Below are 26,055 nucleotides of genomic sequence, written 5' to 3'. Positions count from 1 at the left end.
ATGGTCAGACCAGTGGATAAAACCAGCTTAACCCTTCCCTTCGTCACGTCGATGCGCTCGCAGTCGTCCAAATTGATACCTGAGAGGGGTTCTTGGCCTACTGCTTCCCATGCGTTCATGCCAGCCGTTGAAATTTCGGCTGAGTCATCTGCCTGGACGACCTCTACCTCATCTCCATCCCACTGTATTATGCATTGGTGCATCGTGGAGGGAATGCAGCAGTTGGCGTGGATCCAATCTCTTCCTAGCAGAACAGCATAAGTGCTCGTGCTATCGACGATGAAGAACGTTGTAGGGATAGTTTTCCTTCCTACGGTCAGATCCACGTTCAGAACACCTTGTGCGTCAGACGCTTGGCCGTTGAAATCGCTCAATGTCACGTTGGTCTTGATTAGATCTGAGCTAGAGCGACCCAGCCGACGTAGCATAGAATACGGCATGATGTTGACTGCCGCTCCGGTGTCCACCAGCATCTTATTTACAGGCCTCCCATCGATGTAACCTCGCAAGTACAGGGCCTTCAGATGTCTGTAGCTTCTTTCTCGTGGCTTCTCAAAGATAACCGGCCGTGGGCCGCAGTCAAGTTGTGCCACAGGTGCCTCGTCTAATCCTGGAGCACTGAACTCCGAAGGGAGGATGAACACCATGTTTGTGCCAGCCGATGTTTCATCATCGGCTTTCCTTTGCTTGGGGCGCCACTCCATTTTCCGTGGACGACCCTCTTCGTCCAGGGTTCGCTGAACTTTCGCAGCCAGATCAGGTCGTGCCTTCCTTAGCGTATGTAAGTATAACCTTTCGACTTCCTCCAGGCCGCGCAATCGCTGAACCCTGCGCTTTTGGGAACGGCTGAGTCCATCAGGGCACCACCTTGGACGGTGGTACCTGTTTTCTTCTTCTTCTTGTCCCTCGTCTTCTGAATCCTCGAGATCTGCCCACCGAGGGGACTCAGCGCGTTTGCTTTGTGGTGGGAGAGGCCCTAAGCGCCTGAACACAGATACGTTGGCTGCCTCCTTCTTCTTCTGGTTGCATTCTGGGCAATTGCCGATTGTGGGCAATCGGCTCATTCCTGAATCCCAGCAGTGTCCCGAAGAAGGGGCAGTCCCAAAGGCCTGTCGTTGTCGTCTTGCTCCCTTGATTTTTCCGTGGCACGGCGCTCGTGCTCCTCCTCATCGCGATCGTGCCGACGATGTCTTCTGGCTTCTCTAGCCAGACGATCTCTCTCATCATCATCGCTGGATCGTCGGCGTTGGTCATACTGACTCACATACTTGTTGAGGAGGTGATCAGAGAGGGGTCGCTGATATCTCATGTTCTTCACTTCTCCCTCTGTGACGTAGCGCTTGCCATCATGACGGAGCCGATCGCGTGGAGCGGCCTCCTCTGTGTCCTTGCTACGAGAGCAGCTGCCCTCGTCTCCATCTTTGCCAGAGTGTTTCCCAGGTCCTACCATGTTGATGCTGAACGAGGATCCTGGCTGGCAACCTTCAGGGTAAGTGCATTCCACCATGTTAACGGCGGGGAAGGGCTGGGTGTCGACCTTCATGGCGTACTGGTTGAAAATCAGACGCCCTTTTTCTATCACCGCTTGGATGTGCTGACGCCATACCCTGCAGTCGTTGGTGGCATGGGAGAGCGAGTTGTGCCATTTGCAGTATGGCTTTCCGTTCAGCTCTTGCACCGTGGGGAATTTGAGACCTTCAGGAATCGTCAACTGCTTCTCCTTGAGCAGGAGGTCGAAGATTTGCTCAGTCTTGGTCACGTCAAAATCAAATCCCCTGGGGGGGCCTGGTGGCTTTACCCATTTGCAGGACACGGGGGTTCCTCCCCGAGTCCATTCAGCCACTGCTACCTCTTGATCTCCCGCAGAAACTTCGTCTTCCTCTGCATCGACCAGGACTACTGCACGCTTGAATTTGTCCCTGCACAGTCCGGGTGGCGCTGTTCATATGCCGACAGTTTCTGAACCATGTGCGCCAGTGAGGGGTAGTCTGCTTGGGAGGCCATGTCCTTGAGCGGTGTTGCAAGGCCCGCTACTGCCAACTCGACTGCTTCCTTTTCAGTTATACGAACCGAATAACATCGGTTCCTAAGATTCCTGAAGCGCTTGATGTATTCTGTCACAGTTTCTCCACGCTTCTGACGTAGTTGTGCTAGATCGGCAATGCCGGACTCGGAAGCCTCTAAATGGTACTGCATATGGAACTGCTCTTCCAACTGCTTCCAAGTCCGGATCGAGTCTGGTGGCAACGAGGTGTACCACCCGAAAGCCGATCCCGTGAGGGACTGTGAGAAGAGCCTCACGTGTAGTTGATCCGACACTGAGGCCGGTCCTAGTTGTGCCAAATATCGGCCTACGTGCTCGATGGAGCTGGAACCATCTGATCCACTGAATTTGGAGAAATCAGGGAGCCGATATTTAGGTGGTAGCGGGATCATCTCGTAGTCGTCGGGGTACGGCTTGGAATAGCCGATTGCCCTCCTTTTCGGCACCATGCCGAACTGTTCTCTCAATATGGTACTGATCTGATCCGCTGTGCTGGCTGCAGGAGTTGAACTCTGAAGATTCGCCGGGGTGGCGTACTTAGCCAGCCATGTTTGCTTTTCCAGCTCTGAGCCAACTGCAGGAGCTGAGCTCTGGAGGTTCGTCGGGGTGGCGTACTTAGTTAGCCACGTCTGCTTCTCAAGATCTGTTGCTGACGTCCCTCCTGTTTTCCCAGAAGTCCCTGATGTTGTGGCCTGGTTTGTGAGCGCCCAGTTACCGCAATCTGGCACATACGTGCACGTGTACCCGTGAGGGATCTCCTTAGGCGCCTCCGGCAAGAACTGGTAGTCACTAGGGTCACCACCGATCTTGTAGACGACGAATGCCGGTGAAGCCGGCACCTCTGGTGCTGCCAACGCAAATGGCAGCGGTGGACGGGACTGGAGTGGCAACTCTCCTTGGTGCATCCCGCGAGCTGGTCCTGACGGCGAGTACTGGTGCCTCATGATCTCCTGGATCACGCGAAGAGCGACACGCTCCAACGTGTTGACCAGGTTCTCAGAGTGGCGGTGTAGCGAGTGAGCCACCAGGTAGTTGATCTACTGCCGCAGGGACCTGGTGCGTTCTTCCGATGGGGCAGAGAGGTCTATCCCATCTAGTGCACCATTAGGCGAGAACCCCTTCCACCTGATGCCATGTGAACGGGTTCTGTGGAAAGAGCCGATGAGGTCGGCTTCGAGGATGACTTTGATCTCGTCATACTTCTTCTTGAGCTCATCGGTCAGATCCTCGTACGTGACTGGCGTGCCGTCCGCCATCTCAGATGTAGATGGCGATGTGGTTGATGTAGAAGCTTGTCCCACCGGGCATGCCAGAATGTGTTGTCGTCCGAAACCCACCGGCGGGCAGCGACGGGCAACACCGTAGAGCCGGGAACAACCTAGGGCTGCGGCTGGCCGAGGTCCCTCCGAGCGACGGCCCGCAAAGCCTTCTGGTCACACGTCCGATGCTGATTGCAAGGGCGTGCCACCTGACCTATACCTGGTCAGGAAGGTGATGGAGATGCCTCGCTTAGTTTCCTGCATGGCATACACGTAAACATTAAATACGAGCCTCGATCGGCTCTCAGGTTATCCTGTGAATCGGCTCAAGGAGCCGATCCACCCATGATTCGTACGGGGTGCACGAATATATGGTGGTCCTGCTTGATCAAGATAAAGCTAATGAGATCTACGACGATTTAGGGTTTTCACCACATAATCGGATCATCCTACTCAGGATTGGGCCTCGCGGCCACGCACGGTGATCGTAAGCCGATCCTAGACAAGGCCTAAAAACCAACACGAGGTTGATCCCCGGAACATCCTGTCTAGGACTAGCGAACGACACCCTACGTGCCGCTGGATCCTCCAGCCCCTTGTAAGGCCTAACTATTGCAGATATTAAACTAATCCTTGATGAACAAGGAGCAACCGTAACGGATCAGATCTACTAAATAATGATCAAGCGGGGTGCCGCCCCCACACCTAAGATAGGTGTGAGGGCGGCTAGACATGCAAGGGTTGCACTACGATAGCATGTTACGCGAAGAACTATGCTAACCCTAACACATCTATGATAACTACGTTGCTCGCCATCAACAAGGCTTCAGTACGAGCAACGCATGAATAACGTGGAGCTTGTGCTGCCTAGATCGCAAGATGCGATCTAGGCAGCATGTCGCTTACCGGTAGAAACCCTCGAGACGAAGGAGTTGGCGATGCGCCGAGATTGATTTGTTGGTTGAACGTTGGTTGTTGTTTATTCCATAAACCCTAGATACATATTTATAGTCCAGGGGACTTTCTAACTTAGACGTGCACCTAACCGTGCACGGGTAAAATTCTAACTAACCGACACGTATCCTAATATGTTACAGATACAAAGGCAAACTAGCCCAAACTTAGCATAACAGGCCGATTCACGTAATTCTTCCATGTATATTCTTCAAGTTCATCTTGATCGCGGCCCATCCCTGGCTCGGTCAAATTCTGGTGATAACAGTTACGTCTCCCATCTTCCTCGGCCGGCCCATATCGATGTAATTCTGCTCGATCATGCTTTTGCGCTCTTGCACGAAATGTTCGATCAGTTTTAAGTGTTGTAGCGCGACCCGGTGAGTCCTGTCAAAGTCGTCGCGTCGATTGACAAGGCCGACATGGACTGAGCGGTAGCCCTCGCGGTGACCGACTCCAGCGAGCCTGCTGAGGTGCGTCCTAGGGGGTAGACCAACATGATCCTCGTCGTCCTTGGTGCTTAGATAATTCTGGCAGAAGGAGATGCACTCGTAGGGTAGAAACCCCTTGGCCATGCTTGCGTCTATACGGGCCCTATTGCGAACGTATCCTTTCATGACACCGTTCTGCCTTTCGAAAGGCATCATGTTGTGGAGGAATGTCGGGCCGAGCTGCCTGATGTCATCGACGACATGGAGAAGGAGATGGACGCATATATCACAGAATGCGGGCGGGAAGTAAATCTCGAGCTCACATAGTATCACCACGATCTCATCCTGTAGCATCTTGAGCTACCTCACGCCGATCGACTTCCTGGTGATAACGTCAAAAAAGTTACACAGGCCAAACAGCGTATCACGGACGTGCTCGTCCATTATCCCTCGGATCGCAACGGGAAGTATCTGCGTCATGAGCACGTGGCAATCATGAGACTTCATCCCGGTGAACTTCTTCTTCGCTACGTCCAGATATCTGCTTATATTCCCCGAGTAACCGTGAGGAACTTTCATTCCTAGGAGGCACCTGAAGAACTGCTTGAGCTCCTCCGGACTCGTTGTGAAGCAGGCAACAGGAAGCAGCACCGCGTTCTTCTTAGCCCTTTTGTGGAGACGTTGAGTCCCTTTCGTCTGATCATCATCATCGCCGTCGTTGTCATCATCAGTATCGGGGGCTTGAAGATCTTTCTTGATGCCAAAATGTTTCAGATCGTATCTTGCTTTCGGTCCATCCTTGGACTTTTCTGAGTTGCAAAGAGTACCAAGCAGACTCTCGGTAACGTTCTTCGTAATGTGCATGACATCGAGGTTGTGGGGCGTGTGGAGGACCTTCCAGTACTCCAAGTCGTGGAAAATAGACCTTGCTTTCCATACACCGAGCAGCGGCTCTGGCTTCGGTCGCTTCTTTCCCGGCGCTGGGCACTCCTTCCAATTTTTCAGAAGATCGTCAATTTCTGCGCCGCTCCTCGGGCGCGGGGGTCCATCGGGCTCATCTTTACCATCAAAAAGATCACCGTGTTTTCTCCACGGGTGATCCAAGCGAAGCCACCTTCGAGCACCTGGGTACACGGTTTTCGAGGACCCGGGATCCCTTGGTAGCTGTAGATGCGGGGTCTCGTCCATGCACTTCACACAGCCGTTGAATCCGTGGCCGACCTGGGCAGATACATATGTGTAACCAGGATAGTCCGTGACCATCATGATCAACGCGGCTCTCATATCGAAATAAGTTCTAGTGTAGGTGTCCCACGCACGGGGTGGCGTCTTCCACAACGTGTCTAACTCCTCTTTCAGCAGCCCGAGATACAAATGCATGTCGACACCTGGTTGTTTCGGCCCCTGAATGAGAATACTCAGGTGTATGTACCTTTGTTTGGTGCACAACCATGGGGGTAGGTTGTAAGGCCATACAAACACAGGCCAGGTGCTATGCGTGCTACTCTGGTTGCCGAATGGATTGAGTCCATCGGTGCTCATACCTAGCCTGATGTTCCTTGTGTCGCCCCCGAACCTAGGGAAGGCGATGTCCAATGCTTCCCACTGGCCAGCATCTGAAGGGTGTGTCAGCATATAGCCCATCTCCGGATCTTCTTCGGGCTTCTCCCTTTTCGCGTGCCATTGCATGAGCTTTGCTTCCTTAGGGTCCACGAAATACCGCTTCAGACGGAGAGTGATAGGAAAGTACCATACCACTTTTCAAGGTACCTTCTAGTTCCCAACCTTGTACCGTCTGTGGCCGCACACCGGACATGTGGTTCTGTCCTTGTACTCGCCCCGATACATCACACAATCATTGATGCAGACGTGGTATTTTTCATGCGGTAGGTCAAGAGGGCACACGACTTTCTTGGCCTAATCGGTACTACTTGGCAATGTGTTCCCCTCCGGGAGACGATCGTGCCAGAATTTCAAGTTCTTGCTGAAGCTGGAGTCGGTCCACTTGTTCTGCGTCTTCATCTGCAGATAATCAAGCGTTACATGCAAGCGCGTATCCTGCGGACGGCACCCAGGAAAGATCGGAGTCATCCCGTCTCTCTCCATTTGCGACAGCTTGGCTCTCTCTGGTTGCAGCTCTTTCGTTGCTCGTCTTCTGGAGGAGCAGATCTTGAACATGAGAGTCCCGCAAGGCCGAAATTAGCGGGGTCGCGCCGGAATCTTCTTCTTCATCATGATGATCTTCTCCGCCGGAATCTTCTTCTTCATGATGATCTTCTCCGCCGACTTCTTCTTCATGATGATAGTCCCCATCGACATGATGATAGTCTTCTTCATGATGATAGTCGTCTCGCTCGACATGGTCTTCATGCGCACCATTTGATGGGGCCAGCCGCGCCTAGTTGTCTTGCATGAAACCGCGCCTCAGCAGGTGCTCCTCCAGTTGTCCGGAATCAGGGTTGATCCAGCGCTCGAGTTTGCATGATCGACACGGACATCTTATCTGGCGCCTATTGTTCCGAATCATGTCCTCCTTCGCGTCTATCTTGTATCAAGAGATTCAAGCGGAACTCATCGAGAGGACCATGCTTGCCTGCAAATGATATACATAGAACAGGAAATTAGAACCGCAACACATGCACACACATGCATGGGCCGTACCTCTCCTCAAGGTATTACATAGAGCGGAAAAATTCGGCATGACCTCTCCTCAAGGTAGGACATATGGGTAGTGCAAAAATTTGCCAAAACGGAAATGAATCAACATTTCGGCAAACATCAATGCACCACACCGGCACACACACAAGCGCTTCACCTGCAACAAAGCATCCATACACACGACGGCCACACAAGATCTACAAGCATATGCATGTCTCCTCCAAGCATATGTATGTCTCCTCCAACTACTCACCTTGTAGATTCGATAACGAGACGAGACCGTGATCGATGAGTTGGGGAGGAGGGAGAGAGTATGGAGAGCCTTCTCCTCAACTCCAATTATATATCAACCAAAGTAAGTGCAATAAATACCCAAGCAAGTGAAAAGTATGGCCAAAATGGTATGAGAGAGAGGGGGACGAGCTAGATGGAGGAAGAAGAATGGCTTGGGTAGTGTGGTAGGGGGAGGTTGGCTCTACTTTTGTATATCTGGTTCGCTAATTATGTGGCGCACCTAACACAGTGCGCCACAGAATACCTTATTTCTGTGGCACACCCTAGCCAGTGCGCCACACAATAGACTATTTTTGTGGCGCACGGCCGCTCTGCGCCACAGAATACTTTATTTCTGTGGCGCACCAAGAGCAGTGCACCACAGAATACTTTATTTCTGTGGCGCACAAAGAGCAGTGCGCCACATAATACTTTATTTCTGTGGCGCACCAAGCGCGGTGCGCCATAGAAATAGTGAAACCAATGATTGGGGGTGGCAGGGTGTGGGCCCCACCAAGTTTCTGTGGCGCACGGATACCTGGTGCGCAACAAAACTAAGCTATTTCTGTGGCGCACCTTGCCTAGTGCGCCACAAAATAACTTTCTGTGGCGCATTTTTGGGTGGTGCGCCACAGAACTAAGATCTCACCTATAAGCGTTTTCCTACTAGTGCGTGATACGTCTCAAACGTATCTATAATTTCTTATGTTCCATGCTACTTTTATGATGATACTCACATGTTTTATACACACTTTATGTCATTATTATGCATTTTTCGGCACTAACCTATTGACGAGATGCCGAAGAGCCAGTTGATGTTTTCTGCTGTTTTTGGTTTTAGAAATCCTACAAAGGAAATATTCTCGGAATTGGACGAAATCAACGCACAGGGTCTTATTTTTCCACGAAGCTTCCAGAAGACCGAAGGGGATACGAAGTGGGGCGACGAGGCACCGCCACCATAGGGCCGCGCGGCCAAAGGGGGGCCCGCGCCGCCCTATGGTGTGGGCCCCTCGTCAGCCCTCCAACCCTGCCCTTCCGCCTACTTATAGCCTTCGTCGCGAAAACACCTGTACCGAGAGCCACGATACGGAAAACCTTCCAGAGACGCCGCCGCCAATCCCATCTCGGGGGATTCAGGAGATCGCCTCCGGCACCCTGCCGTAGAGGGGAATCATCTCCCGGAGGACTCTTCATCACCATGATCGCCTCCGGACTGATGTGTGAGTAGTTCACCCCTGGACTATGGGTCCATAGCAGTAGCTAGATGGTTGTCTTCTCCTCTTGTGCTATCATGTTAGATCTTGTGAGCTGCCTATCATGATTAAGATCATCTATTTGTAATGCTATATGTTGTGTTTGTTGGGATCCGATGAATATGGAATACTATGTCAAGTTGATTATCAGTCTATCATATATGTGTTGTTTATGATCTTGCATGCTCTCCGTTGCTAGTAGAGGCTCTGGCCAAGTTGATACTTGTGACTCCAAGAGGGAGTATTTATGCTCGATAGTGGGTTCATGCCTCCATTAAATCTGGGACAGTGACAGAAAGTTCTAAGGTTGTGGATGTGTTGTTGCCACTAGGGATGAAACATCGATGCTTTGTCTAAGGATATTTGTGTTGATTACATTACGCACCATACATAATGCAATTGTCTGTTGTTTGCAACTTAATACTGGAAGGGGTGCGGATGCTAACCCGAAGGTGGACTTTTTAGGCATAGATGCATGCTGGATAGCGGTCTATGTACTTTGTCGTAATGCCCGATTGAATCTCACTCTACTCATCATGATATGTATGTGCATTGTTATGCCCTCTTTATTTGTCAATTGCCCAACTGTAATTTGTTCACCCAACATGCTATTTCTTATTGGAGAGACACCACTAGTGAACTGCGGACCCCAGTCCAATTCTTTTACATCTGAATACAATCTACTGCAAACATTGTTCTCTACTGTTCTTCGCATACAAACATCATTTTCCACACCATACATTTAATCCTTTGTTTACAGCAAGCCGGTGAGATTGACAACCTCACTGTTAAGTTGGGGCAAAGTATTTTGATTGTGTTGTGCAGGTTCCACGTTGGCGCCGGAATCCCTGGTGTTGCGCCGCACTACACTCCGCCACCAACAACCTTCACGTGTTCCTTGACTCCTACTGGTTCGATAAACCTTGGTTTCTTACTGAGGGAAAACTTGCTGCTGTACTCATCATACCTTCCTCTTGGGGTTCCCAATGGACGAGTGCTTTACCGTCACAAGGAAGCTACTTTTTGGCACCGTTGCAATCCAAACTCCCACGTCAACTACGCGCAAGCAACTCTTTTTCTGGCGCCGTTGCCGGGGAGATCAAGACACGCTGCAAGGGGAGTCTCCCACTTCCAATCTCTTTACTTTGTTTTTGTCTTGCTTTACTTTATTTTATTTACTGTCTTGTTTGCATTCTCTATATTAAAAACACAAAAAAATAGTTACTTGCTTTACTTTATTTATTATCTTGTTTGCGTTCTCTATATTAAAAACACAAAAAATTAGTTACTTGCATTTACTTTATTTAGTTTGCTTTATTTACTACTGTTAAAATTAATACTCCTGAGAATACCAAGTTGTGTGACTTTACTAGCACAAATAATAATGATTTCATATGCACACCTATTGCTCCACCTGCTGCTACAGCAGAATTTTATGAAATTAAACCTGCTTTACTAAATCTTGTTATGAGAGAGCAATTTTCTGATGTTAGTTCTGATGATGTTGCTGCCCATCTTAATAATTTTGTTGAACTTTGTGAAATGCAAAAATATAAGGATGTAGATGGTGACATTATAAAACTGAAATTGTTTCCTTTCTCCTTAAGAGGAAGAGCTAAAGATTGGTTGCTATCTTTGCCTAAGAATAGTATTGATTCATGGACTAAATGTAAATTAAGATGCTTTCATTGGTAGATATTATCCTCCTGCTAAAATTATATCTTTGAGAAGTAGCATAATAAATTTTAAGCAATTGGATAATGAGCATGTTGCCCAAGCATGGGAAAGAATGAAATCTTTGGTCAAGAATTGCCCTACCCATGGACTGACTACTTGGATGATCATCCAAACCTTTTATGCAGGATTAAATTTTTCTTCACGGAACCTATTAGATTCAGCTGCTGGAGGTACTTTTATGTCCATTACCTTGGACGCCGCAACAAAGCTTCTTGATGATATGATGATAAATTACTCTGAATGGCACACGGAAAGGGCTCCACAAGGTAAGAAGGTAAATTCTGTTGAAGAAACCTCCTCCATGGGTGATAAGATTGATGCTATTATGTCTATGCTTCTGAATGGTAGATCTAATGTTGATCCTAATAATGTTCCTTTAGCTTCATTGGTTGCTCAAGAAGAGCATGTTGATGTGAACTTCATTAAAAATAATAATTTCAACAACAATGCTTATAGGAATAATTCTGGTAACAACTATAGGCCATATCCTTCTAATAATGGTAATGGTTATGGTAATTCTTACAACAATAATAGGAGTGTACCCCCTGGTCTTTAAGCCATGCTTAAAGAATTTATCAGTACACAAACTGCTTTTAACAAATCTGTTGAAGAAAAGCTTGGTAAAATTGATATTCTTGCTTCTAAAGTTGATAGTCTTGCTGCTGATGTTGATCTTTTGAAATTGAAAGTTATGCCTAGTGAAGATAAATATATTAAGTCATTTGCTACAGCAAACGCCATACAAGTTCGAATTAATGAAAATATTAGATTGATGGCTGAATTGCATGCTAGGTGGGAAAAAGAAGAAAAACTAGCTAACGAGAATAATGTAGCTAAAGTTTGGACTATTACCACCACTAGTAATGTTGATGCTTCACATGTTGCTACACCCCCTACTATCAATGGTAAAATAATTGGTGTTGGAAATGTTTCTACTCCTAATGCAAAGCGTGTAAAACTGCCTGAAACTGCTAAAACTGCTTGTGATAAAACTGCTGAAATTTTTCAAAATATTGGGGAAAATGATCCCATTGCTTTAGATCATAATGATTTAGATTTTTATGATTGTCACATCTCTGAAGTTATAAAGTTCTTACAAAAACTTGCTAAAAGTCCTAATGCTAGTGCTATAAATTTGGCCTTTACAAAACATATTACAAATGCTCTCATAAAAGCTAGAGAAGAGAAATTAAAACTTGAAACTTCTATTACTAGGAAGTTAGAAGATGGTTGGGAGCCCATCATTAAGATGAAGGTCAATGATTTTGATTGTAATGCTTTATGTGATCTTGGTGCAAGTATTTCTGTTATGCCTAAGAAAATCTATAATATGCTTGACTTGCCACCATTGAAAAATTGTTATTTGAATGTTAATCTTGCTGATAATTCTACAAAGAAACCTTTGGGGAGGATTGATAATGTTCGCATTACGGTTAACAATAACCTTGTCCCCGTTGATTTTGATGTCTTGGATATTGAATGCAATGCATCTTGTCCCATTATTTTGGGAAGACCTTTTCTTCGAACTGTTGGTGCTATTATTGATATGAAGGAAGGTAATATTAAGTATCAATTTCCTCTCAAGAAAGGTATGGAACACTTCCCTAGAAATAGAATGAAGTTATCTTTTGATTCTATTATTAGAACAAATTATGATGTTGATGCTTCATCTCTTGATAATACTTGATTCACACTTTCTGCGCCTAGCTGAAAGGCGTTAAAGAAAAGCGCTTATGGGAGACAACCCATTATTTTACTTCTGCACTTTTGTTTTATATTTGAGTCTTGGAAGTTATTAATACTGTAGCAACCTCTCCTTATCTTTATTTTATCGCATTGTTGTGCCAAGTAAAGTCTTTGATAGTAAAGATGATACTAGATTTGGATTACTGCGCAGAAACAGATTTCTTACTGTCACGAAATTGAGCAGCCCCGTGTGTAGGTAACCCAGAAAAATCTGCCAATTTACGTGCGTGATCCTCAGATGTTTACGCAACTTTCATTCAATTTGAGCATTTTCATCTGAGCAAGTTAAGTGCCCCAGAAAAATTCGTCTTTACGTCCTGTTCTGTTTTGACAGATTCTGCCTTTTATTTCGCATTGCCTGTTTTGCTATGTTTGATGGATTTCTTTGTTCCATTAAATTTCAGTAGCTTTGTGCAATGTCCAGAAGAGTTAAGAATGATTATGTTGTTGGAGATATGCCCAAGAGGCAATAATAAAATGGTTATTATAATATATCTTTGTGTTTATGATAATGTTTACATACCATGCTATAATTGTATTAACCGAAACATTGATACATGTGTGTTATGTGAACAACAAAGTGTCCCTAGTAAGCCTCTTGTATAACTAGCTTGTTGATTAATAGATGATCATGGTTTCGTGATCATGAACATTGGATGTTATTAATAACAAGGTTATGTCATTATATGAATGATGTAATGGACACACCCAATTAAGCGTAGCATAAGATCACGTCATTAAGTTATTTGCTATAAGCTTTCGATACATAGTTACCTAGTCCTTTCGACCATGAGATCATGTAAATCACTTATACCGGAAAGGTACTTTGATTACATCAAACGCCACTGCGTAAATGGGTGGTTATAAAGATGGGATTAAGTATCCGGAAAGTATGAGTTGAGGCATATGGATCAACAGTGGGATTTGTCCATCCCGATGACGGATAGATATACTCTGGGCCCTCTCGGTGGAATGTCGTCTAATAGCTTGCAAGCATATGAATGGTTCATAAGAGACTACATACCACGGTACGAGTAAAGAGTACTTGTCATGAGACGAGGTTGAACGAGGTATAGAGATACCGATGATCAAACCTCGGACAAGTAAAATATCGCGTGACAAAGGGAATCGGTATCGTATGTAAATGGTTCAGTCGATCACTAAAGTCATCGTTGAATATGTGGGAGCCAATATGGATCTCCAGATCCCGCTGTTGGTTATTGGTCAGAGAGAAGTCTCAACCATGTCTACATAGTTCGCGAACCGTAGGGTGACACACTTAAGGTTTGATGTCGTTTAAGTAGATATGGATATATGGAATGGAGTTCAAAGTTTTGTTTGGAGTCTCGGATGGGATCCAGGACATCACGAGGAGGTCCGGAATGGTCCGGAGAATAAGATTCATATATAGGAAGTCATTTTCTAGGTTTAAAAATGATCCGGTATTTTTCCTGGAAGGTTCTAGAAGGTTCTAGAAGAGTCCGGAAGAAATCAGCATGGAAGGTGGAGTCCCAGAGGGACTCCACCCACCTTGGCCGGCCAACCTAAGGGAGGAGGAGTCCCAAGTGGACTCCTCCCCATGGTGGCCGGCCACCCCACCAAGGAAAGGGGGGAGTCCCACTCCCCCTAGGTTTGGTCATATGGAAGGTTTTGGAGTTGGGGTCTTATTCGAAGACTTTAGCCAAACCCTTGGGGATCCACCTATATAAAGAGAGGGAGAGAGAGGGGGCAGCGACATTGTTGGCCGCACCACCCAGGGCAACCCTAGCCGGCCACCCAAAGTGTCCCCTCTCCCAAACCCTAGCACACCTCCCTCCTCATACACCTCCCGTAGCGCTTAGGCGAAGCCCTACCGGAGATCTCCACCACCACCGACACCACGCCGTCGTGCTGTCGGGATTCCGAGGAGGATCTACTACTTCCGCTGCCCGCTGGAACAGGGAGAAGGACGTCATCATCAACACCGAACGTGTGACCGAGTACGGAGGTGCTACCTGATTATGGCACCGTCAAGATCTTCTACGCGCTTTTGAAGGCGGCAAGTGATCGTCTACCGCAGCAACGAGAGCCTCCTCTTGTAGGCTTTGGAAATCTTCAAGGGTTAGTCTCGTTCATCCCCTCGTTGCTCCCATCTTCTAGATTGCATCTTGGCTTTGATTGCGTTCTCGCGGTAGGAAATTTTTTGTTTTCTATGCTTCGAATCCCTACAGTGGTATCAGAGCTGAGTCTATGCATAGATGGTTGCACGAGTAGAACACAATTGTTTTGTGGGCGTTGATGCTTATTTTGTCTTTAGTTCAAGTACTTTGCATCTTTCTGGCATGGTGGGATGAAGCGGCTCGGGCTAACTTTACATGACCGCGTTCATGAGACTTGCTCCACGTTCGACATGCAACTTGTATTGCATAAGTGGCTTTGCGGGTGTCTGTCTCTCCCACCATAGTGAAGATTCAATTTACTCTTTCTATTGACAACACTAATATCACCGTTGTGGTTCATGTTCGTAGGTAGATTGGATCTTACTCGAAAACCCTAAACCACGTAAAATATGCAAACGAAATTAGAGACGTCTAACTTGTTTTTGCAGGGTTTGGTGATGTGATATGGCCATGATGTGATGATGAATATGTATGAGATGATCATTATTGTATTGTGGCAACCGGCAGGAGCCTTATGGTTGTCTTTAAATTTCATGTTGAGTAGTATTTCAAAGTAGTTGTAATAGTTGCTACATGAGGTGAACAACCATGAAGACGGCGCCATGGACCTTGACGCTACACCAACAATGATGGAGATCATGCCCGTTGATGATGGAGATCATGTCCGTGCTTTGGAGATGAAGATCGAAGGCGCAAAGACTAAAGGGCCATATCATATCACATATGAATTGCATGTGATGTTAATCCTTTATGCATCTTATTTTGCTTAGATCGCGACGGTAGCATTATAAGATGATCCCTCACATTAATATCAAGATAATAAAGTGTTCTCCCCTCGTATGCACCGTTGATATAGTTCGTCGTTTCGAAGCATCTCGTGATGATCGGATGTGATAGACTCAACGTTCACATACAACGGGTGTAAGCCATGTTGCACACGCGGAATACTTGGGTTTGCTTGACGAGCCTAGCATGTACAGACATGGCCTCGGGACAACGGAAACCGGAAGGTTGAACACGAGTCATATGGATGATATGATCAACATGTTGATGTTCACCATTGAAGCTACATCATCTCACGTGATGATCGGTTTTGGTGTAGTGGATTTGGATCGTGTACCATTTAACAACTATGAGGGATGTTGTATTAAGTGGGAGTTCATTAGTAATTAGATTAAAACATGAACTTATTATCATAAACATAGTCTGAGTAGTATTTTGAATTAATTTTATAGTATTGGCATCCGTATTCTATCATGCGCTAGTCTTGAAATTGAGATAGAAATACTGTTAAAATCTGACAAGAAACTTTACGGACTGGTACCGTATTGTTAAAGAATCAAAAAATGATTAAGTCCTATTGCAAACTTTTAGTAAACCTCACATTGTTGATTCAAAGAACTATGGTTTCAATTAGTACCTAAAGTTATCTTGTCTCCATGAAACTTGAAGTTCAAATCTGTTTGAAAAGTAAGCAGCTGAAAATTTAGTTTTTAGAAATAATCAAGGTATGAAATATATGTGATATCTAAGACCTTATTGCAAGATGATAGAATATAATTTGGTGAGACTACTGATACGTCTCCGACGTATCGATAATTTCTTGTGTTCCATGCCACATTATTGATGATATCTACATGTTTTATTCACACTTTATGTCATATTCGTGCATTTTCTGGAACTAACCTATTAACAAGATGCCGAAGTGCCAGTTGTTGTTTTCTGCTGTTTTTGGTTTCAGAAATCCTAGTAACGAAATATTCTCGGAATTGGACGAAATCAACGCCCAGGGTCCTATTTTGCCACGAAGCTTCTAGAAGACCGAAGAGGAGACGAAGTGGGGCCACGAGGCGGCCAAACCCTAGGGCGGCGCGGCCTGGCCCTTGGCCGCGCCTACCTGTAGTGTGGGGCCCTCGTGTGGCCCCCTGACCTACCCTTCCGCCTACTTAAAGCCTCCGTCGCGAAACCCCCAGTACCGAGAGCCACGATACGGAAAACCTTCCAGAGACGCCGCCGCCGCCAATCCCATCTCGGGGGATTCAGGAGATCGCCTCCGGCACCCTGCCGGAGAGGGGAATCATCTCCCGGAGGACTCTACGCCGCCATGGTCGCCTCCGGAGTGATGAGTGAGTAGTCTACCCCTGGACTATGGGTCCATAGCAGTAGCTAGATGGTTGTCTTCTCCCCATTGTGCTTAATTGTCGGGTCTTGTGAGCTGCCGAACATGATCAAGATCATCTATCTGTAATTCTATATGTTGCGTTTGTTGGGATCCGATGAATAGAGAATACTTGTTATGTTGATTATCAAAGTTATGTCTATGTGTTGTTTATGATCTTGCATGCTCTCCGTTATTAGTAGATGCTCTGGCCAAGTTGATGCTAGTAACTCCAAGAGGGAGTATTTATGCTCGATAGTGGGTTCATGTCTCCGTGAATCTGGGGAAGTGACAGAAATCTCTAAGATTATGGATGTGCTGTTGCCACTAGGGATAAAACATTGGTGCTATGTTCAAGGATGTAGTCACTGATTACATTACGCGCAATACTTAATGCAATTGTCTGTTGTTAGCAACTTAATACTGGAGGGGGTTCGGATGATAACCTGAAGGTGGACTTTTTAGGCATAGATGCATGCTGGATAGCGGTCTATGTACTTTGTCGTAATGCCCAATTAAATCTCACAATACTCATCATAATATGTATGTGCATGGTCATGCCCTCTTTATTTGTCAATTGCCCAACTGTAATTTGTTCACCCAACATGCTGTTTATCTTATGGGAGAGAAACCTCTAGTGAACTGTGGACCCCGGTCCAATTCTCTATACTGAAATACAATCTACTGCAATACTTGTTCTACTGTTTTCTGCAAACAATCATCTTCCACACAATACGGTTAATCCTTTGTTACAGCAAGCCGGTGAGATTGACAACCTCACTGTTTCGTTGGGGCAAAGTACTTTGGTTGTGTTGTGCAGGTTCCACATTGGCGCCGGAATCTCTGGTGTTGCGCCACACTACATCCCGCCGCCATCAACCTTCAACGTGCTTCTTGACTCCTACTGGTTCGATTAAACCTTGGTTTCTTACTGAGGGAAACTTGCCGCTGTGCGCATCACACCTTCCTCTTGGGGTTCCCAACGGACGTGTCAACTACACGCATCAAGCAAATTTCTGGCGCCGTTGCCGGGGAGATCAAGACACGCTGCAAGGGGAGTCTCCACTTCCCAATCTCTTTACTTTGTTTTTGTCTTGCTTAGTTTTATTTACTACTTTGTTTGCTGCACTAAATCAAAATACAAAAAAAATTAGTTGCTAGTTTTACTTTATTTGCTATCTTGATTGCTATATCAAAAACACAAAAAAATTAGTTACTTGCATTTATTTTACTTATTTCATCATGTTTCCTCCTAAGTTTGTTCTTAAAGATGTACCGGTAGGCCGAGGGTCTATCCTTGGGAAAGATAATATAGAAGATTTTTTCACTCATATTAGTACGGTTGAAGATTTTGAAGATAGACACTTGGTAGAACTTGCTCCTACTTATGAAATTGCTGTTGCTTCTTTAGTACACGCGTTAGAAGCTAGATTTGTTAATCTTAATCCTGTGATTCAACATATGTTTCTTACACTCAGTGATATGGACGAAGGAGAAAAGAAAGATTTTGTATTAGAAACCCTTCTTAAAGAATTTGGGGGAATAGCAAGAGAAGCTAGAAAAGTCTTCACTAAATATAACATGCTAGGCTCTTATACCAACTTTGCCAGTACTCTTGAGAAGATGGAAAAAGATAGACAAAAGTACACTAATGAAGTTAATTATGAGGGGGATATTAAAACATCAATACCTTGCAAGCTCTTGGGAATGTGTGAGGCACTAGAAAAGAATTTTGATTGGATTGTTCCTGAAGATTTGTTTGATGAGAGTAGCAAGCCCAAGACTAATGAAAAGGGAGCCTCTGAAACTCACATAGAAATGATAAAATGCATAGTTGAGAAAACTCCGCACCCCGCTGTAGAAGCCCCATCCTTCGATAATACTTGATACACACTTTCTGCGCCTAGCTGAAAGGCGTTAAAGAAAAGCGCTTATGGGAGACAACCCATGGTTTTTTTACTACAGTACTTTGTTTTTATTTTGTGTCTTGGAAGTTGTTTACTACTGTAGCAACATCTCCTTATCTTAGTTTAGTGTTTTGTTGTGCCAAGTAAAGTCGTTGATAGTAAAGTTCATACTAGATTTGGATTACTGCGCAGAAACAGATTTCTTTGCTGTCACGAATCTGGGCTGTTTTCTCTGTAGGTAACTCAGAAAATTATGCCAATTTACGTGAGTGATCCTCAGATATGTACGCAACTTTCATTCAATTTGAGCATTTTCATTTGAGCAAGTCTGGTGCCTCGATAAAATTCGTCAATACGAACTGTTCTGTTTTGACAGATTCTGCCTTTTATTTCGCATTGCCTCTTTTGCTATGTTGGATGAATTTCTTTGATCCATTAATGTCCAGTAGCTTTATGCAATGTCCAGAAGTGTTAAGAATGATTGTGTCACCTCTGAACATGTTAATTTTTATTGTCCACTAACCCTCTAATGAGTTATTCTAAGTTTGGTGTGGAGGAAGTTTTCAAGGATCAAGAGAGGAGTATGATGCAACATGATCAAGGAGAGTGAAAGCTCTAAGCTTGGGGATGCCCCGGTGGTTCACCCCTGCATATTCTAAGAAGACTCAAGCGTCTAAGCTTGGGGATGCCCAAGGCATCCCCTTCTTCATCGACAACATTATCAGGTTCCTCCCCTGAAACTATATTTTTATTCCATCACATCTTATGTGCTTTGCTTGGAGCGTCGGTTTGTTTTTGTTTTTTGTTTTTGTTTGAATAAAAAGGATCCTAGCATTCCTTGTGTGGGAGAGAGACACGCTCCGCTGTAGCATATGGACAAGTATGTCCTTAGGCTCTACTCATAATATTCATGGCGAAGTTTCTTCTTCGTTAAATTGTTATATGGTTGGAATTGGAAAATGATACATGTAGTAAATTGCTAAAATGTCTTGGATAATGTGATACTTGGCAATTGTTGTGCTCATGTTTAAGCTCTTGCATCATATACTTTGCACCCATTAATGAAGAAATACATAGAGCACGCTAAAATTTGGTTTGCATATTTGGTCTCTCTAAGGTCTAGATAATTTCTAGTATTGAGTTTGAACAACAAGGAAGACGGTGTAGAGTCTTATAATGTTTACAATATGTCTTTTATGTGAGTTTTGCTGCACCGGTTCATCCTTGTGTTTGTTTCAAATAGCCTTGCTAGCCTAAACCTTGTATCGAGAGGGAATACTTCTCATGCATCCAAAATCCTTGAGCCAACCACTATGCCATTTGTGTCCACCATACCTACCTACTACATGGTATTTCTCCGCCATTACAAAGTAAATTGCTTGAGTGCTACCTTTAAAATTCCATCATTCGCCTTTGCAATATATAGCTCATGGGACAAATAGCTTAAAAACTATTGTGGTATTGAATATGTACTTATGCACTTTATCTCTTATTAAGTTGCTTGTTGTGCGATAACCATATTTCTGGGGACGCCATCAACTATTCTTTGTTGAATATCATGTGAGTTGCTATGCATGTCCGTCTTGTCTGAAGTAAGAGAGATCTACCACCTTAATGGTTGGAGCATACATATTGTTAGAGAAGAACATTGGGCCGCTAACTAAAGCCATGATTCATGGTGGAAGTTTCAGTTTTGGACATATATCCTCAATCTCATATGAGAATAATAATTGTTGCCACATGCTTATGCATTAAAGAGGAGTCCATTATCTGTTGTCCATGTTGTCCCGGTATGGATGTCTAAGTTGAGAATAATCAAAAGCGAGAAATCCAAAATGCGAGCTTTCTCCTTAGACCTTTGTACAGGTGGCATGGAGGTACCCCATTGTGACACTTGGTTAAAACATGTGTATTGCGATGATCCGGTAGTCCAAGCTAATTAGGACAAGGTGCGGGCACTATTAGTATACTATGCATGAGGCTTGCAACTTGTAAGATATAATTTACATAACTCATATGCTTTATTACTACCGTTGACAAAATTGATTCATGTTTTCAAAATCAAAGCTCTAGCACAAATATAGCAATCGATGCTTTTCCTCTATGGAGGACCATTCTTTTACTTTTATTGTTGAGTCAGTTCACCTATTTCTCTCCACCTCAAGAAGCAAACACTTGTGTGAACTGTGCATTGATTCCTACATACTTGCATATTGCACTTATTATATTACTCTATGTTGACAATATCCATGAGATATACATGTTACAAGTTGAAAGCAACCGCTGAAACTTAATCTTCCTTTGTGTTGCTTCAATACCTTTACTTTGAATTATTGCTTTATGAGTTAACTCTTATGCAAGACTTATTGATGCTTGTCTTGAAGTACTATTCATGAAAAGTCTTTGCTATATGATTCACTTGTTTACTCATGTCATATACATTGTTTTGATCGCTGCATTCACTACATATGCTTTACAAATAGTATGATCAAGGTTATGATGGCATGTAACTCCAGAAATTATCTTTGTTATCGTTTTACCTGCTCGGGATGAGCAGAACTAAGCTTGGGGATGCTGATACGTCTCCGACGTATCGATAATTTCTTGTGTTCCATGCCACATTATTGATAATATCTACATGTTTTATGCACACTTTATGTCATATTCGTGCATTTTCTGGAACTAACCTATTAACAAGATGCCGAAGTGCCGATTCTTGTTTCTGCTGTTTTTGGTTTCAGAAATCCTAGTAACGAAATATTCTCGGAATTGGACGAAATCAACGCCCAGGGTCCTATTTTGCCACGAAGCTTCCAGAAGACCGAAGAGGAGACGAAGTGGGGCCACGAGGCGGCCAAACCCTAGGGCGGCGCGGCCTGGCCCTTGGCCGCGCCGACCTGTAGTGTGGGGCCCTCGTGTAGCCCCCTGACCTGCCCTTCCGCCTACTTAAAGCCTCCATCGCGAAACCCCCAGTACCGAGAGCCACGATACGGAAAACCTTCCAGAGACGCCGCCGCCGCCAATCCCATCTCGGGGGATTCAGGAGATCGCCTCCGGCACCCTGCCGGAGAGGGGAATCATCTCCCGGAGGACTCTACGCCGCCATGGTCGCCTCCGGAGTGATGAGTGAGTAGTCTACCCCTGGACTATGGGTCCATAGCAGTAGCTAGATGGTTGTCTTCTCCCCATTGTGCTTAATTGTCGGGTCTTGTGAGTTGCCGAACATGATCAAGATCATCTATCTGTAATTCTATATGTTGCGTTTGTTGGGATCCGATGAATAGAGAATACTTGTTATGTTGATTATCAAAGTTATGTCTATGTGTTGTTTATGATCTTGCATGCTCTCCGTTATTAGTAGATGCTCTGGCCAAGTTGATGCTAGTAACTCCAAGAGGGAGTATTTATGCTCGATAGTGGGTTCATGTCTCCGTGAATCTGGGGAAGTGACAGAAATCTCTAAGATTATGGATGTGTTGTTGCCACTAGGGATAAAATATTGGTGCTATGTTCAAGGATGTAGTCACTGATTACATTACGCGCAATACTTAATGCAATTGTCTGTTGTTAGCAACTTAATACTGGAGGGGGTTCGGATGATAACCTGAAGGTGGACTTTTTAGGCATAGATGTATGCTGGATAGCGGTCTATGTACTTTGTCGTAATGCCCAACTAAATCTCACAATACTCATCATAATATGTATGTGCATGGTCATGCCCTCTTTATTTGTCAATTGCCCAACTGTAATTTGTTCACCCAACATGCTGTTTATCTTATGGGAGAGAAACCTCTAGTGAACTGTGGACCCCGGTCCAATTCTCTATACTGAAATACAATCTACTGCAATACTTGTTCTACTGTTTTCTGCAAACAATCATCTTCCACACAATACAGTTAATCCTTTGTTACAGCAAGCCGGTGAGATTGACAACCTCACTGTTTCGTTGGGGCAAAGTACTTTGGTTGTGTTGTGCAGGTTCCACGTTGGCGCCGGAATCTCTGGTGTTGCACCGCACTACATCCCGCCGCCATCAACCTTCAACGTGCTTCTTGACTCCTACTGGTTCGATTAAACCTTGGTTTCTTACTGAGGGAAACTTGCCGCTGTGCGCATCACACCTTCCTCTTGGGGTTCCCAACGGACGTGTCAACTACACGCATCAACTACATAAACTCATAAGTTTTATGGGAATGTACGAATGTTGAAGACGCAGGGCGTCCCAATCCTCCAACTATTGGGGCACTAACGATATTCGCATATCCATGAAGTGATTGTCCTTAGTATGCACCGTTGCTAAGACTCGTTGTTTCGAAGCATCATGTGATGATCGGGTGTTATAGATTCTACGTGTGCTTACAACGGGTGCAAGCCAGATTTGCACATGCGAATACTGAGGTTGAACTTTACGAGCCTAGCATGTACAGACATGGTCTCGAAAAGTCGTGATGATATGATGGATAAAATTATGAGTGAAATTGTTCATCATATTAAAAGGTTACTAATAGTGAAATCTGAAACACTTGTCATATGATGATCAAACTTCAAAGTAAGAACCTCAAGGTTATTGGTATTTGACCAACAAACCTAGAAGTTAATGATGTTGAAGTGTTTTTCTGAATAATGAGGAAAGCTAAAAGAGAAACTACAAAAGATATTTTGGCAAAAAGAAAGAAAGGACTAGAAAGTCTAGCTCAGGTGTATATAAATGATATACATGTTATGGTTGTATTCCTAGTTAGGTCATACAATGAAATTCTTGGGTATTAGTACCATATTAGTTGGTATGAAATGTCATACAAAATAACGCAATACAAGAATACAATGGCCTAAGTGACTGACAAGGAATATGATAGGAATGCACGTCTGGAACAAAAATAAAGTGTTATTATGTTCGTCGTTGGCATTCTATCTAGCCCTTAGAATTTATAATAAAGAACTTAATAATTGTTATTTTGCTCTGGTCAAATAAAAACAATGAGTTGTTGAAATTATGACATTACTCCATGTACGATGGATAAGTTATTATAAATCTTAATGGTGAAACACACATACGTAACACTGACGCTAAAATACCATAAGGCAAATGATTTGAATTCCACTTATTTGTGGAACCGCCATTTAGGTCATTTTAGAGAAGAACGCATGAAGGAACTCCATGCAAATGGAATTTTGGAGTCATTTGATTTTTGAATCGTTTGGAGCTTGCAAATCTTTTCTAAAGAGAATGACTAAAATACCGTTCATAGGCCAAGAGTTGAACGGGCAACTAACTTAGTGAAAACATACATGATGATATATGTGGTTCACTGGGCATAGTTGTGTGCGGGAGATTCTTCTACTTCATGAAAACTTCCAACAAAGAATTGAGTATATATATATGTGGATATATTCGATAAGGAAGAAGTTTGAAACATTTGAATGGATTCAAATAAATTTTAGCATGAAGTGGAAATCATCATAATAGAAAAGTCAAATATCTATGATTGGATCATAGTGGAAATATTTGAATTACTAGTTTTAGCGAACATCTAAGAGAGTTATGAAATTGTTCCACAACTCACGTTTCTTGGAGTATCATAGTGATGATGGAGTATCCGAGAGATGTGTCCAAACCTTGTTGGGTCAATGATGAGATAAAATATTGATGCCATTATATTTTTGTGGATTATGCTTTAGAGACTACCGCTTTTACACTAAATAGAGCATCATCATGATCCGTTGAAATGACACCATACAAGTTATGGCATGGGTATAAACCCTAATAGTCCTTTCTTTAAATTTTGGTCTAAGAGTTTTCAACCAAAATCGGATGAATGTCTTTGTTGGTTATCCCAAAGAATTGATTGGGAAATCTTTCCACTATGAAGTAAAAGACAAAAGTGTTTGTCAATGTTACTTGCTTATTTCCAAGAAATTGTTTTCTAGCGAAGTATTTGAGTGGGAGGACAATAGAACTTGATAAGGTTTATGAACCTGAGCATAATGATCAGAGTAGCGTAGCATCGGAAATTGGTTCCGGAAGCGGCCACGACGATCATGGCTTCCATGACTACAAAGTGTTTTAGCCATGAAGATTGAAGTAATTATTGAACCTTGTAGGTATGGTTTACTTTGCGATCAAATAAATGATTTGTGGACAAAGGATTGATTTTGAACAATGATAAACCAACTACAAACAAAGAAGTTATGATGGGCCCTGACTCCGTTTAAAATGGCTATACGCCATGAAATCCAAGATAGATGAATACTTATTGATAGTAAATGGATCTATAAAATTTGATGAAGCTTGACTTGTCGAAAAGTTGTTTACGACAAAGTTCAAAGAGTTGACTACGATAAGATTAGATCTTCCGTAGCAATGCTTATAGTCTATGTGGATTATTCTAGTAATCGCTACATATTTCTTTTATGAGATATGCTAGTAGGATGGCAAAATACATTACTTATCAGAAGTGTGTATTAAAGGTGTATACAAGATACAACCAAGAGTTTTGCTAGTCCATGGAATACTAGATAGGTGTACGAACTTCAACTGGATGAAGTAAGTATCGCGGAGTTGGAATCTTCACCAGATGAAATAGTCAAAGAGTTTTTGATTTCATCAGAAACGATGAAGATGCTTGCATTTGCAAGATATTAAGTGGGAGCGCTGAGACATATTTATAATACTTTATGTAGGTGACATATAGTTGGTTATAAATGATGTAATTATACACTTGATTAAAAGGTTTCATTGGGAAATTAACTTCAATGAAAGGATATGCACTGAAACAAATTTAGTGTCAAGATCTATGAAGATAGATTGAAACACATAATAAGTTTAAGTCAAAGTACATAGAATGGATATTGAAGTAGTTCAACATAGAAATGTGAAGAAGGTGTTCTTTTCATGTGAAGGTTTAACAAGGCTTGAGTGTGTCTGACACTCAATGAGTAAAGCCACATCAGTGATTTTAGATCACAAATAAAATGTACAAAATCAGATGTCCTGTGCTCTAAAAAGTTAGGAGCATATACCAGAATGATTCATGTGATGATTATTGAAAAACAGTAAGAATATTCTTGAGTACTTAAGAAGAACCAAGGATATATATATATATAATTTTGTATGAAGAAATGACAAACAAATCGCTGTAAGGTGTTGCACCGATGTTGGTTTGGTCACATATAAAAATGAATTTCAAATCTCAATTAGGATAAGTGTTGATTAAAAGGTAGCACAATGAGCTAGATGAAATCTATGCTAGATTTAGATGAGATCTAAATATTGTGACGGATTCTACAAACATAGGCAAAGCATGTCATTGTTTTGACAATGACTGAGGATGTTGAGTCGAGAAAGTTCTTCGAGAACTTGGTGTAGTTCCGATAGTGTCAGAACTTTGAAGCTAAATTGTATGTGACAATATTAGTGACTTATTTCAGACTGCGGAATTAAGGTTCCATCAGAAGACCAAACATATTTAATGC

This window comes from Lolium perenne, chromosome 4, assembly GCF_019359855.2.
Source record: "Lolium perenne isolate Kyuss_39 chromosome 4, Kyuss_2.0, whole genome shotgun sequence".
Taxonomy (NCBI): Eukaryota; Viridiplantae; Streptophyta; class Magnoliopsida; order Poales; family Poaceae; genus Lolium; species Lolium perenne.
The sequence above is the reverse complement of the archived record's forward strand: the minus strand, read 5'-3'. Positions refer to the sequence as shown.